At 38.3% G+C, this 18,734-nt stretch overlaps 1 long non-coding RNA gene across 1 annotated transcript in view; it reads right to left on the minus strand.

Annotated features, from left to right (window-relative positions):
• LOC115233457 overlaps positions 1–18,734 on the minus strand; it is a 161,630-nt gene that overhangs the window by 142,017 nt on the left and 879 nt on the right. Inside the window, exon 2 of the long non-coding RNA XR_003883778.1 lies at positions 17,980–18,159. This is a non-coding gene — a long non-coding RNA (uncharacterized LOC115233457). The remainder of the gene's footprint in view (positions 1–17,979; positions 18,160–18,734) is intronic.

Consider the following 18,734-nt stretch of genomic DNA (forward strand, 5'->3'; position numbering starts at 1 on the left):
GCGTTCTCGGCTCTCACCGTCTCTTTCTAGCCAATCCAACTGCTATCGCTACGTAGCATCTACTACACCTCGTCCCCCGTCCCCTTTCTCACCCCGTATCCGCGCGCTGGTTTGTGTTTCTTGTGTATCCTTCGCCGCACGATCAGATAAAAAGACGGAGTAGGAAGAGCCGGTGGTAGAAGGACCTCGGCTTAGTTTGTCACCATCGCTTAACCGCAGATGAGGGGGAGTGAGAAGCGGGTGGCACGGCGGGGCAAGCCCGTAGGATTTATTGGACTTGTCTCAGAGAAGAATCAAGGCTCGTTGTTGCTTGCCACGGGGCCAGTCCGCTACGAGAAAGCCAATTAAATCGGTCGACAGTCCCAAAAGATTCCGGCGGCTTCCATCGCTTCTTTTCCATCTCCCCTCCGCCGTTCCTTCCTCATCCTCTTCTCCCCTCGTCCTGACCTTTAATCCGCATCTCGCGCTTCCTTTTTCGCAAACTTAAATCGGACATCTTATCTCGCGATACGACACGCCTCGCGACTAATGTCCGGTCGGTCGACGCGACGCTCGAGAGAGGATTTCGTACGCTCGAGGGAACGGGATAACTGTCCGTATTTTCGAGAGAGAGATTGATCGGCATCCGGGTAAAAAGGGGCGATCCTCGTCGCGGAGGATTCGACGGAAAGCCTCGTGTTCCTTGTCTCGCTCCTCCGGGGAGGAAAAAAAAAGAGCGAGGAGAAGACATAAGCTCAGCATTCACGAATTTCCGTTAACCGACCATGGACGCACTTATCGAATCGGGTAAGTAAATAAGGTTCCCACGAGATTCGTGCGATCCAAGTCTTAACAGCAGTTGAAGAAACTAGCCCGGCGTTTCCCGCGATTGGCGACGCGAACCATCATCATCTGGAGGTGCATGTGAACGACGTCTCATATCGACGAGCATTCGCGCGGTTGTCACAGCGAGGCTTTGTACCCTCGATACCAAAAACATCGATGGAAAAATATTGAGAATATTGGAAATTATTCGCTGCGCCAAGTAAAAGCATTGTTTTAACATTTTTTTTATTGTTCTAGATCATTATAATATATCTTCTACAACTTTTTTACAATGTTTGATTATTGATTTAAACGAGCGTGATACCTTAACCGTCGAACTGGCGTCTTGACTACTAGCATCCACTTTGCGCTGCAACTTTGCCGCATACGATTAAGCAACTGTTATCCGCGCAGCTGTTTGTCTCTCGCGACACGATTCGGCCGACAATTCACCGAAAAGCAAGACAAACGCCTCGAGACACAACGCGCGGTCCTGTCTGTTATCCAGCGCGTAGAAACACTCTCGAAATCTCCGCCGAATAAAGTGCGAAATGCGCGGGAAGACTACTTCCTCAATTTTTCATCGCTTACAGGGATTCCGAAGGGACCACGGCCCCTTTTTACGAGACACCGTGTAAGAGGCGCGCAGATTTTTTTCACGGGTTCGTTTCGGCGTTACATTCCTCCGCGCGATGCGGCGGAGAGGTGGGCGGTGGTTTTGAATGTGAGACCGCGGAATAATTTATATAGTAACGTGTATACGTATACGTTGTGTGCGTGTACGAGAGAATGAGAGAGAGAGAGAGGGAGAGAGAGGGAGGGGAGGAGAGAAGAGAGACTCTTCTTGAGAGGCATTGTGCTTGAACTTGAATTAAACATCGCCCTCTTGACTGCGAGGCTGTGCCTCTTGGCGACGTCGTGACTAGAAGCTCCCGTATAAAGGGGGATCAATAGGGTGCGCGGGAAGTATAGGACCGCTACTATACAAACTAGAAAGTTATTCGGTATGAAGATATGTACCAGCAAGTATCCCGCGGGACTATATTCCAACGTAATGAGAGAAAAAGAGAAAGTGAGAAACAGTGAACGGATATTCGAGTTTATAGATTACATACGTATCGATTATGGTCAAAAATGAATCTGAAAGCGCGGAAAATAAAGTTAAATAAGGAGGACAATACTGAACGGATAATATTCTCGAGTGAAAAATAACACAGTTGCATTTTCACTTCAAATATTATACCGTACGTTTAATTCGCAGTTATTTTCTGGTAAATATATTTGGGCGAGATATTTTATCACGCGTTAAGAGCTAATTATAAATTTTAAATATATTACATGAATTCAATGTATATTAAAACATATAATATATATACATATTTTTTAGAGGAAGGCTCTCTACGATATTTTTCTCGATTACAATTCTTCTCAATGTTGCCTGAAAAAAAATTTAATAAAATATCATATTTTACAAGAGAAAAGAGATTTTTCTCTCATAAAACTTTATAATTTTCTATATTAAAAATTTAAAGCACAAATTAAAATACCATTAAACTTTATTTTACTTAAAAATAAAATTTTATTTTATTATCTAAATCTCTCCATAAGACTTACAATGTTACAATTCAACGTTATTGATAATTCGACTTTCAGATAAATAATACATTTTTCTTAGCTTGGGTTAATTTATCTCTAATCGAGGAAAAGGTACTATACAGACAAAACACTCTATTATATTTAGGAACAGTTTGGATGGAGTTGTAACCGTAGGTTTTAGCTAGGGATAAGATAAAGGGCTTGTAGAAGAATCAGGCAAAATTGTCGTTAGCGTACAAGGTGCATCGGAGCGTGAACAACGGAATGTAAAGGCACGTGGCGAGGCATACGGGCTTATTCCCCGCTTATTGCGCGCTCACGACAACGTCATGTGGCAATCGCCGCAACGTACGCGTACGTAAGATGTATATGTATACCTTGTATACGATATATACGAGGAAACAAAAAGCGCTGCGCAAAAATTAGTAAGCGAACCGACCGTCGACATAAATAAATTTCTGCAACGATCGAAGCCATCTGCTCTAGATAAAGAGCGCAGCTTGAGGACATCTTGGGTTTCACTTAAGCAAGAGACGACGACCCTTTCGAAGAGTCGAGTAATTTAAGGCCGGTCTTTTCTCGCTGCGCACGTCTAAATTCTTTTTTTCTTTTTTTTTTTTTTTTACGTGGCGTAGGCGCGCCCTCGCTTAGAGTGCCTGCGATCGGAGTCGTCGCTACGTATGCGTACGAACCATCATCCGTAATAACAATTTCCGGAAAGAGGAGGCCCGCCCGACTCGCCCCGAATTTTCGTGCGACGTTTGTAATTCCAATTATTAATAACTCGCGAGGGAAATAGTCTTGAAACAGTCGGACAACGAATTCTCGATCCCGAAAAGGCTGATCCCTATCCGAGAGAGACGAAAAGATGGAGACGAAAAGAGAAAGAGGGAGAGACTGACACAAACTGACTGAACGAAACGCGCCCCGCAGGGAAGAAAGGAGCCCTCCTGAAATAATATTTGAGAAATTCCTTGTCCGCGCGGGAAAGGATATACCGCCGCCGCAACGAACAAATGACTAACAAATATGTATAGGAGTCACTCCTGAAACTTTTGTGTCGGCGAATCGCCGCAGCTGCCCGTGCTCGTTCTTCGTTTACGCGTCTTGGGGCCGAGCTCGCTCGCTCGTACTACACCTCGTCTCGTCTTACACTCGACGAGGAGAGTCAACGAGGTGCGTTACGCATCGATTACGCCTGAATCGCGGCGCGCCGCAGGTCGGACCGGCCGTAACGAGCCGGAAGAGCTCGGCCACGACCATTATTCCCCATCGCTCGCTCGTTTCCGATATCCGATGATTACGTCTCGTATAAACGCGACTCCATTTGCTACGTCTCGTGGCATTAACGCGCGCACGCTAATTACTCGATTACAGATCGACCAAGGTGAAGATCTCTCCCCTCTCCATCGCCCATTCTTTGCGACTCGTTTCTCCCCTCCCCCTCTTCCCGCATTACATCCCGTTGCCAATTTCTCACCTTTGAGTCGTATCACGGTACGAGTTATCAACGTAATTGCGTAATAATGCAGTTTGTTAACTTCAAAGTTAACGTTATATACCGCCACACCCCCCAGCTTGGCAAATATAGGATAAATTCTCCGACGAAATAAGTAAGTTCGGAGGTAGGCAGGTAGGTAGGTAGGTAAGTAGAATCACGCCCAGGGCGCCTCGAATATGGCCCGAAGGCGCTTTACTTTCCGGAGAACTTTGTTTTCTCACCAAAATTCCGTCTAACAGCTGCAACAACAGCGCGCGCGGTGCAGTGGCTGGTCCTCTCTTTCTATCTCATTCTCCGTGCCTACTCTTTCACTGTAACTTTACCTACATAAACCGAGTCGAAAAGTTCGGGGAGAGAAACGGCGCGCGCACAATAACAGCTACAAATATAGAATCTATATAGGAACGAAACGCGCGTCGCGCTATTTTTTATTGTTATAAGCTTACGATCTTCGCGAAAGAAAGCTGGGAAAAGTTTACTTTCGTCGTTGCGACTTGGAAAGAAATATTATAGCGGACATGAGAGAAAAATACGCGCGCCGTTATTGTGTCAATCGACCGATATAGAAACCCCAAAAAGAATAAACTATATTTATAATATTATATTAGCACGGTGGGGAATTAGCTATAACTTACTACGGAAAAGAACAGTATAAAACTATATATGAGCAATTGTATTTTCCATTATTAAAGAGAAATAGATTTTCAGAAATAGCTGTATATTTTTGAAGCATTTCTTTTCTTAGAAATATATCTATAACTCGTACGAAAGTAATACTCTCTGTTTTCGAATTTTGTAGAACTGTTTACAGAATTCCGTGGCAGTAATTAAATATCGTGCAAATTAGCAAGCATACGATATAAAAAAAAAAAACTCAGTAATCGAAAAATATCGAAAAATTATCGATATAAATATGACATTCGTGTATAAACACGATTTTAAACAAGATAATTAACAGAAATTCTCTCCCCACACGGGATGCCACGAAAAAAAAATACAAAGTGCTTATCGGCGAACGCTTAAATAAGTTTGAAGAATAAACATGCAAATAAAGTCAAACACCGGCCTCGGGAATATGGTAATTCTACAAGTGAGTAAGACTACAAAGTGAGATATACGTAATAACGATTAAGACTACAACTCGAGAGAGAGAGAGCGGGGGCAAGTGTAACCGTGTCTTTCAGAATTATGTACGTCGATACATGGAATGATTGTTTGAAGAGTTCTCGTCGCGGCGTCGAGAGGATTTACTTTTCTGATCAAATATTTGCCGCGGACCGCGAAGCGATTTTAACATCTCGAGACACACAAGCGCGCGCGCGCGCGCGTTATGACGGGGACTTTTTTATTTGAAAAACCTTGTAACCTCATTGTGTACTCAGGTATGGTCTACGAACGGCCTGGCATCGGACGGACGGATCGCCGTCCATTGTTTCTATTGTTTGTCTATGAGCTGTTCCTGCTCTCTCTCTCTCTCTCTCTTTTCCTCCACCGCGGCATCGTTAATTTAAAGCGTGCATTTCCATACGACGAGAATTTAGTGGGTCCGACGAACCCACAGACTGATACTTTCAAACGTAACTTTCCCTCGTTGACGCGCCGGTGGTCCCGCGGGTTGTTGCGCAATGTGTCTTACTTGTTTATGCAGATAGATTTTACTAATCTCTGTCGTATGTACGCGTCGTCGTTACGCCGATGCTCATATATAAAGGTCGCAGGAAGAGAGACCTGCTTAAACGGAATAATTATTAACACCATATGGCCACGATATGTGCTGTCCGGATGTCGCGTACAGGCTATATTTTAACATTTAAATCAGACGACATTTGCACCACGCAATACAAATCTTAAATCCCCTATAGAATTAATAACATAGTGGATTAGAATATGAAAAACAATTTTAAAAATTGTTAGAAATTAATAAAATTTTTTCTATGAACTTTACTCGAAAATAAAAATTGATTTATTATATACAATTATTATATTTACACGAAAAGAATAACGAGAATAAAAAAATCGCAAAAATAAAAGTTGTTCAACAGTAATATTTCTCTGATTAATTATATTTACAAACAATGCAAAGAATAAAATTAACAGTGACACCACGTTATTGCAATGATGATATCAAAGTGCTGAATGTTAAAGCCGAAATGCGCTCGAAAGAAATCCGAGAATGATTTAAAACAAGATGCTGACACACATTTGTACAAAGAACATATGGCTGAAACGCCACAGTGTCACACGATAGTGGCACGATGTGAATCTAAAACAACAAGTCGTATACACCGATCGCTCTTTCATCATCGTTTGGAAAGCACTCCCTGAAAATCCCCGATAAACGACTGCGATGCAACGATCCGTGAAAAACCGTGTTACGCAGGCTACAAAAAGTCACGCATTCTATATTATTTATCTCTCATTAGGGCCCTATTCGCGACCGTTTAACGGATTTAAACGACAGCCGCGGCCGTATAAACCGAAATGTATAGCTAATACTGCCGCATATACACATACCAATAATAGCGAGAGTTAGCAGAGGGGACCGGATCAGATGTCGAACAATCGACACAATCAGCAACGTCGTTGTTGCTATCCCACCGTAACGCGGAGAGATGGTCGCGAAAAGTGCGAAAAGCTCAGATTCCCGAACGTTGCTGCAATTATCGCGGCAGGGGAGTTGTGCGGCACGCAGGGTGGATATAGGAATATCGTGTTGAAAGGCGAAGATATAACAAAAAGCCGTAAAGAGAAGACGAAGGCGGAAAGGATATGTGGTATCCTATGGTAACGGGGCGAGGGTGTACGAGGATCATAAATTATCGAGATGAACAACAATAGAGAAAGAGAGAGAGTGCAAGAGGCATCCCGTTTATATCTGCCTGTTTGGCGGCGTCCCCTTCTCCCTTCCCCGTACAAGGTACCCCAAATATTTACACTGGCCGGTGGCAAAACTCAAAAGTAATAGATTCGAGATGACTTTTCATTTAACTAAGCACAAAAGCGCTGGACCGTACGCCCCGACAACGCTCGCGCCCACCCGCTGGCTTGTGCGGTCCGCCAGGACAATGTCCCTTCTTTCTCCGTCTCCTCTCTGTCTGTCTCTATCTTCCTTTTACTTTCTCTCTTTCTCTCTCTCTCTCTCTCTCTTGCGTCCCGCGGGTTCACGTGGGACGATTTCCATGGACCATCCGGCGGCGTCGCGAAATATCGCTTTGTGAGCCACCGTTTGTCAGCCCGGTGGGCCGTTCGGATGGTAATTGTTATTGCGCGCTAATTTCCAGGATGTCATGAACTTCGAGGGTTGGATCCGCAGAATAGTAGTTTTATGCCCCTCCTATCCTATATCTGCGACGCTTAGCCCCCGCAACAAATCGGTGGCCGATACGCTTTTTCGTGCTTAAACGTGGTATTATCGTAGAATTATAGTTTAATTAGAGCGGTGAATGATAGGTTACCTTTAATCGGGGCTTGAAACTTGAAACCGCTATAATTTTCTTAAGCTTAATTCTCGAAACGGAAAAATGTATGCCATTCGTCGCTAATAAACAGGGACATCAATTGCGTATGGATGGTCGAAATTACATCCAGTTCTTCTCAGTAAGCAAAGAAACTGAGAGTTACTTAAAAATATTCTTTAACCGCAATATATATAATTCATAAAGATTTTCTTACTCATCATTTCTATACTCATAAAATTATTTACAATAAAAAATTTCAGGAAACTCATATAATACTTTCAGTATCCACGATCATTTGCTGACTAAAAGCAATGCGTAAAAGCAACTATTTCACTGCAGTTGTAACGGACGATACGACGAACGAACATCGTTTGGAAATCGGATAAATCTCATATCGTCCCCATCGCAAAAAGCACTGAAGCTTTCAATTTCATCGAAGCGATTTCAAGCTAACGAATAAAAATAGATGGATCGGTGAATTCGTTTCGCTTTGATATTTAATCGTAAGAGACTTGTCGACTATGTAGATGAATTTTGATAGCATGGCATGTAAATGATGTACAGGGTGTTCGAAACAATTTGCAAAAATATTATAGCAAGAAATTTTCGAAAAACTAAGTGATGAAAATATTTGCAATTTTTTATTTCGGTGTTTTATATCCATATATAAATATTAATTGATAGAAATATTTTATTATGTAAATAAAATTTAGAATATTTTATAAATGCATTATTTTATGCAATAATTTAAAATTGATCACTAAGATAAATAAACAATCAATTTTACAAATAAAAAATAATTTATTAAATAAATTATTTTACCCCATTTAAATAGTTGTTTCGCTGTCGCCTAATATCCCTCAAAATCTTCTTCCCTCTTGTCTTCACTATTTTTTCACGATACTCTGTATTACTCCTAAAAAGTAGTGATTAGTCACTGATAGTCTCAATTATAAATATAGCATTGCAAATTAATGAAATTTCACTAAAAAAATCAGTTAGTGGCTTTTTCAATCAGCAATATTTTAAAATGCGTCTTATAATCCTATGAGATAAATTTATAGTAATATATTTTGTTAAAGAAATATCTCTGAGTTGTTAACCAAGAGTCTTGTTTATTCTGAAAAGGAGCAGCGGAAAATGAACGAGAGGAGGAGGGAAAGCTCGGGAAAACATCGAGCAACAGTGGAACAACCGTGAAGGGAGTAATTTATAATTTATTTAATTCATTATTATTACTTTTGTGAAATTAATTGCTCATTTGTCTTCGCAGTAACAGTTTATTTTAAATTACGTGTCATAAAATAATGTAGAAAATATTCTATATTTTATTTTACTTTACCATTGTACAATTGTTACGCAGAATTGGCAACAAGAAGGAATAAATATTAGAAGTTTTCAAAAATCGTCAGTTCATACTGAAACATTCCGTGTCATTTGTTAATGTATGCACAAACAACAACATAAATAATATTACTAAACAGTAAATTAAACGAAACGCTCACGCACACACACACACACACACGCAAAGTCAAAAGGTTAAAATAGGTCAGAAAAATATTTACATTTGACACATTATCGCGAGCGATGCATTTATCTCGATAAAGTGCCGTTTGAAACGTTGCATTTAGTGTTTCTTCAAGCCTTTATAAGTTTGTTTCCATGCAACTAAATAAACTTGTTTATGAAATATCAATAAACGATAATCTCTCGTTGTCGATTTAGCGACGTTGGCGAACATTATCCATTCGCGAGCGTCGGATCAAAGGGGATACTTGCTACAAAGGACAGTGGATCGTGTACGATCTCTATGGAGTTAGACTCTTCACAAAAGACGCTTTATGAAGCATTCGTACAAAGGGAAATGCTAATTATTAGCGTTCGCTAATTTCCCAAATGTCACAAGCTTTGTCGGAATGTCAAGAGAAGAGAGAATGCGCCGCACGCAATATATAGATAGATAAATTACATCCACGCAATTAATTATAGTTGAAAAGTAATTATTTTGAATAATCTGCCTTATCAATTATATATAAATTATATTCTCACATCGCACATTTCTCCTTCTCTCTCTATTCTTATATGTTCTTTTGGGGAATTTAATTATTTAACTAGAACACGATTTAACTGTACATTGCATGACTGCTGCTTTAATATTTGCTCATCGCCTTTGTAAAATATGAGTAAAAATAAAATAACATTGCAAAAATATTCAACATAAATTCTAGATGCTTGAAATATCCAAATGGAAAAGTTTCATGAGCTAATGGATTTATGCAGTTAACAGGTTTTATGAAAAATATGAATAATAATGCTTACAATTCTTAATGAAACAAACATATACGTATTTCTAGAACATGTATTTTTTTTAAATAAAAGATATATCATTTTATGTGATAAATTTTGCATATAATATATAAATAAAAATCAATGAATAAACAAAGCGCGATATTATTTTCAATCATAATATAAAAACTATGCGGAATATTTAACAATGTGCAATTATACGCACGAAGAAATAATAAAATTTATATTTAAATTTATATATCAAATTTTTTTAAAAAGCTCTTTCGCTTGTTTAACTGAGTCTCCCCTAAAATTTCCCAAGTCCTCCAGGACAGATTATGACTTCCTGAGAAACGATTACGACCATAACGTGCTTCATCCGCTTCGGCTTAAAGACACGTTTAAGAAAAAAAATCGGGATCATGTCCCTCAAAACGGCCGGCGCAGACAGCGGAACAGCTGTCCTTGACATTGAACACACTGCGTTGCGCGCGATGTTTCCGGTCAATAAAAGGAACTCGGAGGCGCGAAGGCAGCTGTAACTTCTCGAAAAATTCTCGTCGTGCTCTTATGCCGTCATCGATATTTTTTCGCAGCAGCTAAGACATGCATCGCGACGACATCTTGACACTTGCCAGCTCGCGATACTTTGTCACGATTTATAGAGCAGATCCTTCGACGAAGCGTCGGCAACTTCTAACGGTTTAACCATCGATCTGACACTTTGCTTATCTTATCCCTTTTATTGAAACATCGACACGACGTTTGTTCGATGAATTGTTAATCGCAATAATTTTTGTTTAACAAGAATACTTCAAAGTATGTATATATATTATATGCTTATTGCATTTAGCAAGCTTTGCAACGATATAAGTTATTAAAAGAAATATTCTTCGAAAAAATATATATATGACACTTATATTATATTTTTATAAAATACAAACAAATATGCTTTAAGAATTGTTCAGTAAAAAAATTAAAAAATTAATGAATTCGTCTATTAATAATATCCGACAAGAAGAGATAAAAAAGTAAATTATATACGAATAGATTGCATTGTTAAATATACATATATGTTAGGAGAAAGAAAGAGAGAGAGAGAGAGAAGACGCAAAAAATCAATATATTTACTTTTCAAAGTAATCACAAACATATAATCTGGTATAATTTTAGATGTGCGCTAAATTTTCATTTATCTTAAATATCAATTGTTTAATAACATGGCTCATGGCAACAATAACATTTTAATGTACTTGATATTATCGCAAATTTTATTGCAATAAATTTTACAAATATAATTTTGAAAATTTATAACCAAAGAAAATCTCATTCAAGAAATTATTTCCCTGGAAATTACATGCAAATGTAATAACCTCATGAAAATTAATGCAACAAAAGCTGCCCTCTCATCGTTTATTCTTGCAGCAAAATCATTAATTGCATTAATTGTTAATCGCTATCGAATTAATTTCGCATCGGTCGAATTCATTTAATCGGTCGAGTTAATTTAATTACGATCGCATGATCGACTTATCGGCCGCTAACCTTACGAGACTCGTGAAATAAACTCCGGCAACCGACGGTCGCGACGGCGCAATCAACGATCCGACGTCTCGGAATCGCGTGATCCGTGAGGAAAAGCTCCTTCCTCTCCTCGGACTCGCTTTACAACATGTCCCAGGAAGTTTCTCGCTCTATACCTCCGCGGAGAGAATATCTACGAAGCATATATCGGGGTTTCTCGTCGCGACGAACTCGACTCGTCAACTCCGCCAGTCCGACTTCCCAAGATGCGACAGAAAAGAGATCCTTCACCGTAAGGATCAAATTCCTACCGACCAGTGAGTGTTTGCACAGGACGCCTCTCTATACCGGCGCGGTCCCGTTTTGCTAATGGCTCAGTTCACCAGATCGAAAATATTGGCCGTAGCAAATAATACCTCGCTCGTATCGCTACCGGCGAAGAATATTACCGGATGTCACGTGTACATACTCATCCAAAAATCCTCGAACAATATTAAACTCGAGAACGCAAATCGAATAATTTGTTACGCGGAAATTTTATAAAATTTTTGCGTGTCGCCGTTGCAATTATTTTTGAAGTCACATTTTTTTTTTTATTATTATTTATTCCCCTTAAGTCTATCTTGAATATTTTTTCCCTCGAATATTGAAGCTTGTTATTACTGTGTATTTTGCTTGATTAGAATTTGAGAATAAGTTACTGATTTACTACAATTTACTGTTTGGAACAATTAACTTTCCATCCACAGATAAATCGATAAAATCTATCAAAGTCAATCGTGATTACGTTTCTCATTTAATTCATTAAAAAAAAGATGTTTGGAAAAGTAATTGATTTTCTGCAACGACCACTTTATTGGAAACTTGATTGTGTAATTTTTTCCAACGGAGATGGAAACGAGAAAAGTGGAAAATTTTTCACATGAGAGATTTTCCAAAAATTGCATAATCTTTTTTTCACGCAGAACGATATCAAAATATCATTGAACGACTCTTTCGCGAGGTTCGAAAAAAGGATATATTCGAATTATGATATTGAGATCGTTATGCTATAATTTCGTCCTAATCGATCCCAAGAATTACGAAAATACGATCGCGCCTGTCTGAGTCAGTGTAATAGACTTATTACAGCGTGCACGATGCATAACATCCGCGTACACATGCACATCGTCATCGTCGCCGGATATTAATCGCCGGATAACTAATAATAACAAGATTCAGTTTTGGTTAGTTAATTCATATGCATCGTGTACAGGCAGCAATATCCTCATGATTCCGTAGGCGAAAGAGGCCTTATCTAGATCGAGACAACACATAGGGAACTTTGATCGTCGCGTTACACTTTGCGGCGAACCATCGAGAGAATCGAGATCGAATAATCTCTTTTCGAGTACGAGCGAAGAGTACTCTCTTGCACGTTATCCTTCTCGACGATTTCATCCTCAACGTTCTTTCTCGCCTTAGATCACGAAAGTATCGCAACGCTCTGTTTTTATAACAATATTCCCGTTTCGATAATATAATTGACTCGATTTCGAAACCAGACAATTTTCTCGTGAATATCAACGAGAAAAATAACGATCGGTGAATTAATTAAAGCGTACGTGTTTGGAGAATCTAAGTTTATTGACATGCTTTAACAAGCTTACATAATGCACTATTCGTGTTCCGTAAATCTTCATCTATTTAATAATGAGTAAACTTGACGCGGTATTATATATGTCTCTCTCCCTTTTCCGAGATGTAGATAACGTCTGTAAAATCGGGCGCAACCTTTGTTGTTTCATATCTACAGCGCGCTCCGCGGTATCTCGCGCTATCTTTCATGGAGGAAAAATTTTTTTAAGTCACGAGAAAATTATGACTCGGTCTGTAACGTGATATCTTTATGACGTTGCCGATATAACGCGACACGGCATACTTGGTTAACGGATAGCTATAACGCAAAAATGAATACAGAATAGGTTCTTTCTTTGATCGAAAAAGATACTTTCCGCGCCGAAGACGAAATTGCCTCGGGAACCCGGCCGGTTTGGTAACGCGCACAGCCGCTCGTTATGTGTATAACACTTTTGTCAGAGTTCTATCTCTCTTTCTCTCTCTCTCTCTCTTTTTTTTTTTTTTTCTAAAGTGCCTCGGGCGAAAGAATCGCTTCTTTCTCGCGCGATCGAAACGGAACGGAGTCGCGGAAGACGCGCGCTTTACACTTCTTTACATCGAGCCGCGTTAACATCGTGTGGCCAACCGCCGATGTACGAAGAAACGGATAATCCCTTTTGTGCGAGCACGGGAAGAGTACGCAGAGAGCTTTCACCTCGAGGCGAGGCAGGTGCTCGTCTCCCGGCGTATAGCACCTCTTTTCCACACGATGTGTGCTTCTCGCCTCGAGATACCAAAGGGGAAGATGTTCCTCCCGGTCGGTGACATCGTTGACCCTTCGCGCCACATGGCACTTCGCACATGGCACTCTTAGCGGTATGTTCTACCGCATATTTTTATACACTTCGTATAGATGAAATTCGGTAACTGGAGGAAGGAGCCGGGAGGAGCACGCACCCGGATAGATTGCCGGTTGACTCGCGAGAATGCACCTGCACGCGATTGAGGCGAGCTGGATGTCGAAATTTTCAACGGGCTCGCTAACGGAAGACGGATTTTTTTTTTTTTTTAAGTACTCTGAGCGGATTCGGAGATATCTAGCAATGTAAAATTACTGCCAGAGAAGCACAAGCGTCGCATGCAATAATTTATTATAAATAGAAATTCTAAAGATATCGATCATAAAATATTTTCAATGAACCTTAAACGGAGTTATTATTTTCGAATTATTCGTCTCTCTATCAAGAGTAAATTGCAAAGATTCTTAAAATCGCAGAGTATAATATCGTTGAAAGAACATGATATTTTTTGATAAAAAGCAAATTGCATAAATTTTATTGGAAAGAAAGGCAATACAGTCGCCCCAAGAATTTATTAAGGCAACGCACATCAATTACATAACTACTCTTTTCGAGTAGTTACTAGTAATAATACGTCGTGACGTAAACCGTCATCGCGACAAATTGCGTCGCGGAAGGTTTACGCGCGAGAACGAATCATAAAAGCGATTGCGAAGCGTGGCATAAAAGTGCGACCCTTCTCTGCGCAACGACGTAGTTTAATCAGAAAACTGCAGGGGGAAACTCGCGGGGGACAAGTATCTACCTACCCTCCATTGCCTAGGATGTAGGGGCATTTAAGTAGATGGAGAGTATAGACCCCTGTCTACTCTCTCCATTTGTGTGTGCTTTCAGCCCGCGGGGGACCGCGTCGCCGATATATATCCCAATATTCCACGTAACAATGATGAATCACTGCGGAGCAGTCTCTCTCTTGCGCAAGAAGTTGCACTTCCAATGCGCTTGGTAAGGTTCTCTCCTTTCCCAGGGAGAGAGATACGGGATACACGAAGCCGCTTTAATTCGCGATATGTTTCTGCGTATCTCGCGCGGTTATGTAAACCTGATGTAAGTCGTGCCCGGACGTGAACACCGAGTTCCTTCGTCGACGAGCGAATTCCGGATCGATCCCTTTCGCGCCGCGTAATAACACGAGGTAGAAGGGGAGATGGAGGGAAAGGAAGAAAAAGAAACGGAAGATGATAGCGAATTTATTTCATCGTGCCGCCAAACGATATCGAACGCGAGAAAGAAACGTCCCATGTATAGAGCGATTTAAGCGTAACGAATAAAACTCTGCCAAAGAGAAAGGAAGAGAAACAGAGAGATGATATTATGCGACTCTTTTCTTTTTTACATATGAAATGTGGGATGGCTTTATTTTTTTATGGTAACGGTTGCGGGGAATATAATGCGCGGAATAACGCTTGCGCCCTTCGTGGCCTTATATTTGCGTCCGGTGTAATATTAAAAAGCGCAGAAGCTCTCGTTTCTACAAAATAGAGAGAAAAACAAGTTATCTCTTTTTGTTTAAATAAAAACACATGTTCTCGCTTAATCTTAGCAGGATCAATAGAATTCAAAGTTGCTATCATACTTTATTGCACTATAGTTGATATAATTTTAAGATTATTATAAAATCTTTAATTACTTTGACTTATAGATATATCTCTTGATCTATCTTAAGATAAGTATCTCGAATTGAGAAAAATATAATCCATCTTAATGATGTCGTCTTGAATTTAATCCTGTTAATTTAAAAATACGAAAATCAAGTGTCAAATTTTTTAGTAATATTGCGTCGATAAATTATTTTCTCAAAATATTAACTTTCTCGCCTACTTATATATAAACAGATATTAAAAGAAAAAAACAAGCTTTAAACATTAAATATCTATGAGACAGAATATACGTCATAATGACGAATCAGTTTGGTGCCGAGCTTGGTCTGGTCGGTCTTATTATTAATAAATTCGCTTCCCAAGCGACGTACTATGAATCATTCGATAGGCAACTGGGGAGATTCTATTAGACTGATTGGTTTGCATCTCTCTATGGTTGAATCTATGCCGATACATCTTTGTACCAACTAAGCACAAAATGCAACTGTCATCTTTGATATATTTAAGCTATTTGGAAAGAGTATATACATGTGAAAAATCTAGGGATGATATATTAACGTACTTGTGTCAATTTTATTCGATATTCCTACTTATAACACATAATTTTCTTCTTCTAATATTTCTAAATCTATAAATAACAAAATATTGCTAAATATGTACATCTTATAATCAAATTCCAAAAATGAGATAAAATTGATAAGTTCTCGTTTAATTTATGCAAAAATATATTAAAAAATCCATCAAATCTAATAATCTACTTTAATAATCTACTTTTATATTAAAGATATTATAGCGCAATTGCATAAGGGTTTGAGTGGTTCCGTGAAGGAGAATCCCATGATGGAAAACAATCGATTAGCTTGCTCTGAATTCGCGGTATTCTCCTCGGGCGACCCGTATCAGCATAATCCGATTCTGTTAAGCACCTTGATAGCAATGACAGAAACGCGCATGCAACATTCTCCGCGATTGACCTAGTTCGAAAGTCGATCGTATAAATTCAGAAAAGATTTGTCGTCGAAACGATAATGAATAGCATCATAGAGAAAATCTATAGAGATTAATACGATTTAAATTTAAGAGAGATGTATAAAAAAAAAAGATAATCACTTAATCGTTCGCATAATAAAGGCAACATTTATCAATTTATATGTAGCTTTCTCATCAGTAATTCATTTTCAACATATATTACGTCATTCTTGCTTAACGTTTATTCTTTATCGTGTTAGTTTTACGTTTCTGGCACTTAATCCCCTTCTCTCTCCTTAGTTTCATTAAACCGACTCTCCAAATAAGGCTAATCTGCGGACTTCCTCTTTTTACACCCTCGAAGGAATCAACATCGGCAACCGCAACAACTTAGCTTACGTTAAAAACGTACTACGCCCCGGATAGGATTAGCACGCCCTAATTTATTGACTCCCCATCACTAGAGCGAAATGGGGGGAGCTCGAACCCCCCGCGGCTTGAAGTTAACGGCGTTTTACAAGGGGGAGGGGGGGGACCCTTCGCAAGAGAGTCGCCACGAGTCGAAAGATGCATATTGCATGCTTGTAATCAAGACTGACAAAATACCGCGTGCGCGCGGCGGTCGATTCAGTGAATTATATATATTATATATACGGAGTATTTTATTTACACACGAGTTTCTCTTTCGGAACATGAGAGAATCATCACGACGGAATGCCATAGATCGGGACGACAATCTGAGATATTCTCTCGATATTTTTATTTGTGTAAGAGAAACTACATACATACTTCGTAAGCCAGAATAGCGCAACTTGGCGCATTGTTTTGCATTATATTTATTGAACATTATGTAATCGATGTTATATTTACTAAATTATTGATCCATGGCATATCGGAAAGCTTAATGTTTCGAGACCCGATTCATTGATCTTTCAAACTCGTAAAACTCGAAATATTATGACGTAATAGAGGAATATATAATCTATATAAATGATATTATTCCGCTTCGACGGACAAGAAAATGGCACGGTTATAGAAAACAAGAATAATTCAGTATTTTTCGACTATTCTTCAAACTTATGTACATATCTTATATATAGTGCTATGGTGAAGGTACTAATTGAAATCAAATTCTAATGAGTGCTGAATCCAGAACTATTTGCGCGTTTTAACTGCTTTAATTAAATTTTTTTTTTTTCAATATATTCTCATATCAAAATGAAAAATTTTTTTCCCTTTACTTTATAATAAATTATTATATAAAGTTTATCAAGTATAATTTACTCAAACTTAAAATAATTTTTATAATTTTATATCAAATATAATAAAAAAGTCTTTTAATAGAGAAACAAGTCCAAAAAATTATTATAAAAAACAGATTCTGTCATTGTTTCTATATATTATAATTTCCGATTAAATATTAAAAGATTGAAGACACTTTGAAACGCATGAGAAATTAATTTAATATATTAAACTTTTGTAAAGAGATATGTATAACGTCTTTATTATATAAGCTCTCAGAATTTAAAATTAAACACCGTCTGCGCCAATTCATTATTACAAAATTGAGAACAATAATAAATATTTATTATCGAAGCTATATGTATATAACATTATTCATTACGATAATATATAATATACATTGTCACATTATAAGAGAAAATATATACAACTTTGATTAAGTTGACAGATAAAAATAAAAGAATATCGAGGCCATTTTTAATTGGGGCCAATTCTATTCATACTACTTGTATTGCATTATGTGGCATAACGTGACTTACATATGAAGGGCGTAGATGTTTGCATTCCGTCCAATTCCCTTTAACGAGGCAATAACGGGCGTCTCGAAAAGCTCCCGTCTTCCTAACGCAAATCCCCCTAATTAAGAACACCAGGCGAGTATTAGAGAGGGAAAACCAGGGACAATGCTTATGCTCGAAGCCTAAGCGTTCTCTTCATTCCTAGAATCAGATTTCCCATTCTATTAATACTTGCATAATGCATGAAAAAAAAACAATATCAAAGAGATGAACATATATAACATAAAAGAACATAAAGGAAAATATAATAAAACATATATTATATATATATATATATATATATATATATATATATACTATTATCTTTGATTTGTTAAAATAAAAGTTAAATTTCAAGTTTAGTCTGTAAAATGTTTTTTAATACCCGTGAGATACTCAAAAATGTACAGCACATATTTTTATTCTGTATATCTTGTTAAAAAAAAAAAAAAAAAAAAGTTTATGACAATTTGTAATAATAATTGAATATATTCTTTTTAATTCTATACACAATTTTTGCGCGCGTTATTAAATCTTTACTATGTATATGTGTGTCTTTTTACAATTAAAAAGAAAGATTTCTGCTTTAATTAATTGTAGCCTTCTGCTTCTCGTGAGTATAAGTATTGCATATATACATAGAATATAAGCGTAACAATACAGAAAAATTTTCAAACATTTCGAATTATTACCTATATATCCTATATTCCATATAGCTTCCCACTACGTCCGAGAGA

This window comes from Formica exsecta, unplaced genomic scaffold (genome assembly GCF_003651465.1).
Source record: "Formica exsecta isolate Colony F162 unplaced genomic scaffold, ASM365146v1 scaffold175, whole genome shotgun sequence".
NCBI lineage: Eukaryota > Metazoa > Arthropoda > Insecta > Hymenoptera > Formicidae > Formica > Formica exsecta.